This window comes from Ornithorhynchus anatinus, chromosome 10 (genome assembly GCF_004115215.2).
Source record: "Ornithorhynchus anatinus isolate Pmale09 chromosome 10, mOrnAna1.pri.v4, whole genome shotgun sequence".
Lineage (NCBI taxonomy): Eukaryota > Metazoa > Chordata > Mammalia > Monotremata > Ornithorhynchidae > Ornithorhynchus > Ornithorhynchus anatinus.
This window is the reverse complement of record NC_041737.1, coordinates 28135476-28141808: the sequence shown is the minus strand read 5'-3', so window position 1 is coordinate 28141808 and position 6333 is coordinate 28135476. Positions and strand designations below refer to the sequence as shown.

Below are 6333 nucleotides of genomic sequence, written 5' to 3'. Positions count from 1 at the left end.
GTGTCAGACTCTTTATCATTTATCATTTATCTATCTCCAGAAAATATATGAAAAATATTTTGGGTCATAGCAAGGGTTAATTGCATTAGACTATCATGTGCAACAATTCTTGGGAAGCATGAGGACAGAACAAATGGGGATGACTTTTTTTTCTTGTGAGATAGATTTTGATTCCTCTGGACATTTTTCAACTATATTATGACTAAATAGCCCTTAATAAATGTCATAGTTATATATAGTTAAATATATAAAGTCTGTTTACAGACTTTAGATTCAGATTAGTCAAGTGGTTGGCAATGGAAGCTACAACCTTGGAAATGTCAGAATTAACTGATTGGAGGTGAACTCTCAAGTGATTTTGCTTTATATTTTCACTAGCAATCAGTTAATCCATCAGTCAGGGTGTATAATAGAGGTGTCATTGAAGGTGTTGCCTATAATACAAAGAAGAGAGATGTAGATTTCTAAAGAGTGAGCAGGACCAGGGACTAAATGGATGGAGCTTCAAAAATATTTTAGTAGCTTCAACCTGATCATAGTTGCAGAGTTGAAATAGCCATTTTCTCTTCTCATTCCAGTAAACTCCCCTCCTCTGCAGGTTTCAAAAACATTTCTTACAAAGGTTTTGGACCCTATACATATATAAACCTTTTTAGGAAATATATTAAAAAGAAATCTCTCCCAGCTCACTCACTTTTTCTATATGTCCCCTTTCCCTTTACCCTTTTTTCAGAATTTGGGTCTCATGCTATTTGACATCGCTCCTATCGCTCCAAGGAGGTGGATGACCTGAAGTTCGCCAGTGTGAAGGTAAACTTTACAGAGCTTTACTGTCCTGTGTGGTGATTCAGCCTGGCTACTTTTTATCTTCAGTACAAGCTAGGCCATGGGTCATCCATCCTATAGGTCCACTTAGGAAGGGTATCTGGCTCATCAACAGGGCAAGGGAAATGTTATGGATGGGATGTTTGGTGGATGTTGGCATTCTGGGACTAAATGTGTCACTGGAACCCAACAATTCACACGCTCAGCCTGCAGGCACAGGTAGCTTAAGGAGTGTCACTAGTATATGTTTCTGTTTCTCAAATAACACCCTTTGCTTTCCCTTGGACTAAGATTTTAAACTCCTTGAGTCCAGAGATTGTGTTCATCATCTCTATTTCATTATACTCTCTCAAGTGCCTAGAACAGTGTTCTGCACTCAGTAAATATCATTAATTGATAATTATTGTCTTGGGCTAAAGTCCAGAAAGCACCTCATGCCAGACTGGAACCTAGGGTTTTACCCACCAATCAACCATTTAATCAACTGTATTTATTGAGCACTTATGTGTACTATGTGTTTGAGAGAGGACAATACAACATCTATCCTGGCTTTTCTAGAGGAAGTGGATAGGGAGAAGATCAATCAATCCATCACATTTACTGAACACTTACTGCCTGGGGAGCACTGTACTAAACAATTGGGAGAGTACAATGTATCAAGAGAACAGAGTTGGTAGAAATATTCCCTGCCCAAAATGAGTTTATAATCTAAAGGATAAGTTTACAATCTAGAGGACGAATTTATAGTCTAGAAGAGGGATTTTATTTCCACAATGGGCTACGAAATGAGTTTTTTTCAGAAGCATAATCAGATGCTCAAAGCCTCAGCTGGAAATTTGGTATGCGGGGAGGTCAGAAGCCAGGGAGAGGATCGGCACACTTCTCTAGGATTCTCTGAGAACTGAGGCTACACACTCTGCATTGCTTCACTGGAAACATTATTATGTGGAATTAGGAGATAGAAGATTGGGGATAGCTCTTGCTTGGAATCATGCAGCGGGCAGTCTGGATACAGGATGAAGTATACCCTCTAGTCTGTAAGCTTGTTATAGACAGGGAATGTGTCTGTTTATTGTTGAACTTGACTGCAGTCAAAGGGTATTTTAGGTGGGTGGAAAGAAGTTCTTTTTCCCCCTGGTTTTGTGTATACATTGTGGTTCTCCTGGAGTTGCAAGGGGAATGACTGTGTTCCAAGTATTGTGAATCAAGGTTGTCGTCTCTCATTTTGGCCAGTTAGCTGTGGGAAACTTGGCTGCGTAATGTGAATTAGGAACTTTTCTAGTAAAGCTTCCATTTCCTAGTTCATTTCAACATCAAGTAGAAAATATGAAAAGGCTCCAACTTGGCTAAGTCTAAGTCTTAGCCATCTCTTGGCACAAAACCCTGGACTTATCTATTCACTGCAAACCAAGCTTTTGTGGAACTGCTTAATTAATTATCTACCTTTGCAGGGCATCTCTGAGTTACACATCCTAGAGTGAAGTTGGATAACTTGTCAGTGTCAAATGTCCCTTTGAGTAAGGAAAGAGACATGCTGATATTTCCATTTAGGTTGAGGTAGACATATTCCAATAGCTTTTCTTTAAATAAACATTTTTTCCAAGCCCAACCTCTTGCTTCAAAATCCTGTTGGCTTTTTTCTAAGCACATTGACTGTAAAAGCCCTTTATTTAATGTCTTCAAAGTTGTACCAGTGGGGTCTGAGAGCCTCTGCTTTAATAATCATAAGACCATCCATGCAACACTTAAAAAAATATTATCACAGTAACATCAGATGTGATTATTTCTTCAGTACTCTTTTAAAGGATATTGCCATTCCCTGAGATGAAAACTCAACCCTCTGAGTTTCGGTTGTAAATAAAACAATCCTTAAGGAAAACAAACACAGTGAGTGGTGATTTAGCTTATGTGAAGAATTTGCCTTTCACATTTGAAATCTTCCATATTAGTGCTGTCTCTTAATTATCCTGCCTAAAGCAAGGACTCTATAAAGACAACAATGTTAATGGTCTGGAATATGTCATACTAATCCCAAGACTCTCTTTGGTTAAGATTATTCTAGGAAGTGACCCCTCCAGGAATTCCTCAGACTGGAAAAAAGTGGACTGAATAGCTATTTGTTAGCAAACCCATTGCACTAAGAGAGGAATAGTTTTATGCCAGTGAACCTAGCTTGGAAAAATCACCAAAGTCATTTCCTTTTCTCTTCTCATGGATTTCCTCTATTGGTCAGAATAGAAAACAAAACTGAGAATCATCTTAAGCACACCTCTAAAGAGAATATCAAGGTCTAGTCCAAAATGAACATTTCAGAACAATTGAAAGGTACAATCTTCTTTACAACTGTGATTATAAAGTTGGGAACTTCTAGAGCAATTCTATCAAAGTCAAGGGAGTTCAGTACTTCATATAAAGTAGCAAGACAGGATCTCAAGCAGTGAGCCTTTGGAATGTAGTCAAAACACCACTCTCTACTACTCCTCATATAGGTTATAGACACCCACTGCCTCCACTTCCTCTTCTCAAATTTTCTTTTAGCCTGTTTCAACTGGGCTTTCACATCCTTCGTTTCACTGAGAGTGTTTCTCTCTGAGGTCACCAATGAATGGCCTCTTCTTTGATAAAACCAGTAGATTTCATCTTATCCTGTCAATTTTTCAAACACTATCAATACCACTCCTCCTGGAAAACCACCTAACCTTGGCTTCTCTGACACTGGTTGACCTCTTCTGGTTCTCACTCTGACAAAAATTTTGGCATCTCTTCCTTTTCTGCCTCCCACCCCCTTAGCTGTGAGAATCCCATCAGCTGTTCTGGTGAGCAGAAATTGTTTAATAACAGGAAAGGTGGAGAGAAGAAATGTTTCCATAGTATACTATAACAAAACCTCAAAGAGTAGTTGTGTTGTCTAGTGGATAGAGCACAGACCTGCGAGTGAGAAGGATCTGGCTTCTAATTCCAGCTCCACTATTTGTTTGCTGTGTGACCTTGGGTAAGTCACTTCACTTCTCTCTGCCTCAGTTACCTCATCTGTAAAATGGGGATTATGACTTTGAGCACTATGTGGGACAGGGGCTGTGTCCAACCTGTTTAGCTTGTATCTACCCCAGTGTGTAGAACAACAAAATACCATAAAAAAAATACTGGGACAAAGCAGTGGACATTTAGAACAAAACTGCAGAAGACATTTCAGCCTGGGAGACAGATGGGAAAAAGTGGGAAAAAATTCTAAATTCAGGGATGAATATAACACTGTGACACCAGGAGAGAGAAAATAAAACAGCACCAGGCACGGTGGGTAATAAATGCATCAAGCAGCAAGGGGCAATCTCGTTTCACATACAGCAGGGAAGGCATTGTTAGGCATAAATCAGTCAGTCTCCCTCATACTGACAAAATCTCAACATCAGGAGGATTACCTTTGTACTTTAAAGACAATTAAATTCATATATACCATCCAGTAGAGAGGAGAAGGAAGTATGCTGCTCAGATTGAGATGGGCATTTTGCTCAGGAACAAATTTTAATTATAGGTTTTCAATTTATAGATAATTATTTTATTTTAAAGAAAAATTAAAGCATGACTTCAATGTTAACTAAATCTCCCTCTAATAAAATAGTTCTTCAATTATTGATATATGGCACACAGTCAAAATAAGGAAAAGAGGAATGAGTAAATAACGCAATGCTTTTAAAAATTTAATTGCACTCTGTTTCTTTTATAACAAAAAGTACTTTGAGTATTAGATATATTAGATGGATTAGAGAGAAGTAGCATTACTTAGTGGAAAATGAAAAAGATGGGAGTCAGAGGACCTAGGTTCTAATTCCAACTCCATCAATTGACTTCTCTGTGACCTTGGGTAAGTAACTTAAGTTCTCTGGGACTTAGTGGCGTTTTCTGCAAAACGAGGATCTCTCACTTAGACTCTGAGCCTCATATGGGACAGGAACCAGGCCAGTCAATCAGTATTTCTTGAGTGCTTACTGGGTGCAGAGCACTATATAGAGAAGCAGTGTGGTTTAGTGGAAAGAGCCCGGATTTGGGAGTCAGAAGATGTGGGTTCTAAGTGACACACTTAGAACACATGACACACATGTGGGTTCTAAGGGTCACACTTGTCACTTAGAACAAGTGGTCACTGCCACTTGTCTGCTGTGTGACCTAGGGTAAGTCACTTAACTTCTCTGGGCCTCAGTTACCTCATCTGCAAAATGGGGATTAAAAGTGTGATCCCCATGTGGGACAATCTGATTACCTAGTATCTACCCCAGAGTTTAGAACAGTGTTTAGCACATAGTAAACACTTGCCAATAATAATAATTATTATTATTGTTAAACACTCGGGAGAGTACAAAATAGCAATATAACAGACACATTCCTGCCCACAATGAGCTTACAGTCTAGAAGATTGAAAACTGGTTATCTTGTATCTACTTCAGAGCTTAGAACAGTGATTGATACACAGAGTCTAAAAATCAGCATAAAGTGATTGTAACATTTTATACATTCATTCATTGAATAGTATTTATTGAGCGCTTACTATGTGCAGAGCACTGTATTAAGTGTTTGGAATGTACAATTCGGCAACAGATAGAGACAATCCCTGCCCATTGACGGGCTTACAGTCTAATCGGGGGAGACAGACAGACAAAAACAATAGCAATAAATAGAATCAAGGGGGTGTACATCTCATTAAAACAATAGTAATAAATAGAATCAAGGGGATGTACATCTCATTAAACAAAATAAATAGGGTAATATAAATATATACAAATGAGCGGACAAGCACAGTGCTGAGGGGAGGGGAAGGGAGAGGGGGAGGAGCAGAGGGAAGGGGGGGAAAAGGGGGCTTAGCTGAGGGGAGGTGAAAGGGGGGTCAGAGAGGGAGCAGAGGGAAGAGGGGAAGCTCAGTCTGGGAAGGCCTCTTGGAGGAGGTGAACTCTCAGAAGGGTTTTGAAGAGGGGAAGAGAATTAGTTTGGCAGAGGTGAGGAGGGAGGGCATTCCAGGACAGTGAAAGGACATGGCCCAGGGGTCAACAGCAGGATAGGCAAGAACAGGGGGATGGTGAGGAGGTGGGTGGCAGAAGAGTGAAGCCTATGGGGTGGGCAGTAGAAAGAGAGAAGGGAGGAGAGGTAGGAGGGGGCTAGGTGATGGAGAGTCTTGAAGCCTAGAGTGAGAAGTTTTTGTTTCATGCGGAGGTTGATAGGCAACCACTGGAGGTTTTTAAGAAGGGGAGTGACATGCCCAGAGCATTTCTGCAGGAAGATGAGCCGGGCAGCAGAGTGAAGAATAGACTGGAGCGGGGAGAGACAGGAGAAACGGAGACCAGCGAGAAGCCTGACACAGTAATCCAGCCAGGATATTATGAGAACCTGTACCAGTAAGATAGCCATTTGGGTGGAGAGGAAAGGGCGGATCTTGGCGATATTATGAAGGTGAGACCGGCAGGTCTTGGTGATGAATTGGATGTGTGAGGTGAATGAGAGAGCTGAGTCAAAGATGAC

The 6333-nt window shown here is 40.3% G+C and overlaps 1 long non-coding RNA gene across 2 annotated transcripts in view; it reads left to right on the top strand.

The window, feature by feature from the left end:
• The first annotated feature begins 739 nt into the window (after positions 1 to 739).
• LOC114814776 overlaps positions 740 to 6333 on the top strand; it is a 29360-nt gene continuing 23766 nt past the window's right edge. For both annotated transcript variants that reach the window (XR_003762579.2, XR_003762580.2), the window contains exon 1: positions 740 to 810. This is a non-coding gene — a long non-coding RNA (uncharacterized LOC114814776). The remainder of the gene's footprint in view (positions 811 to 6333) is intronic.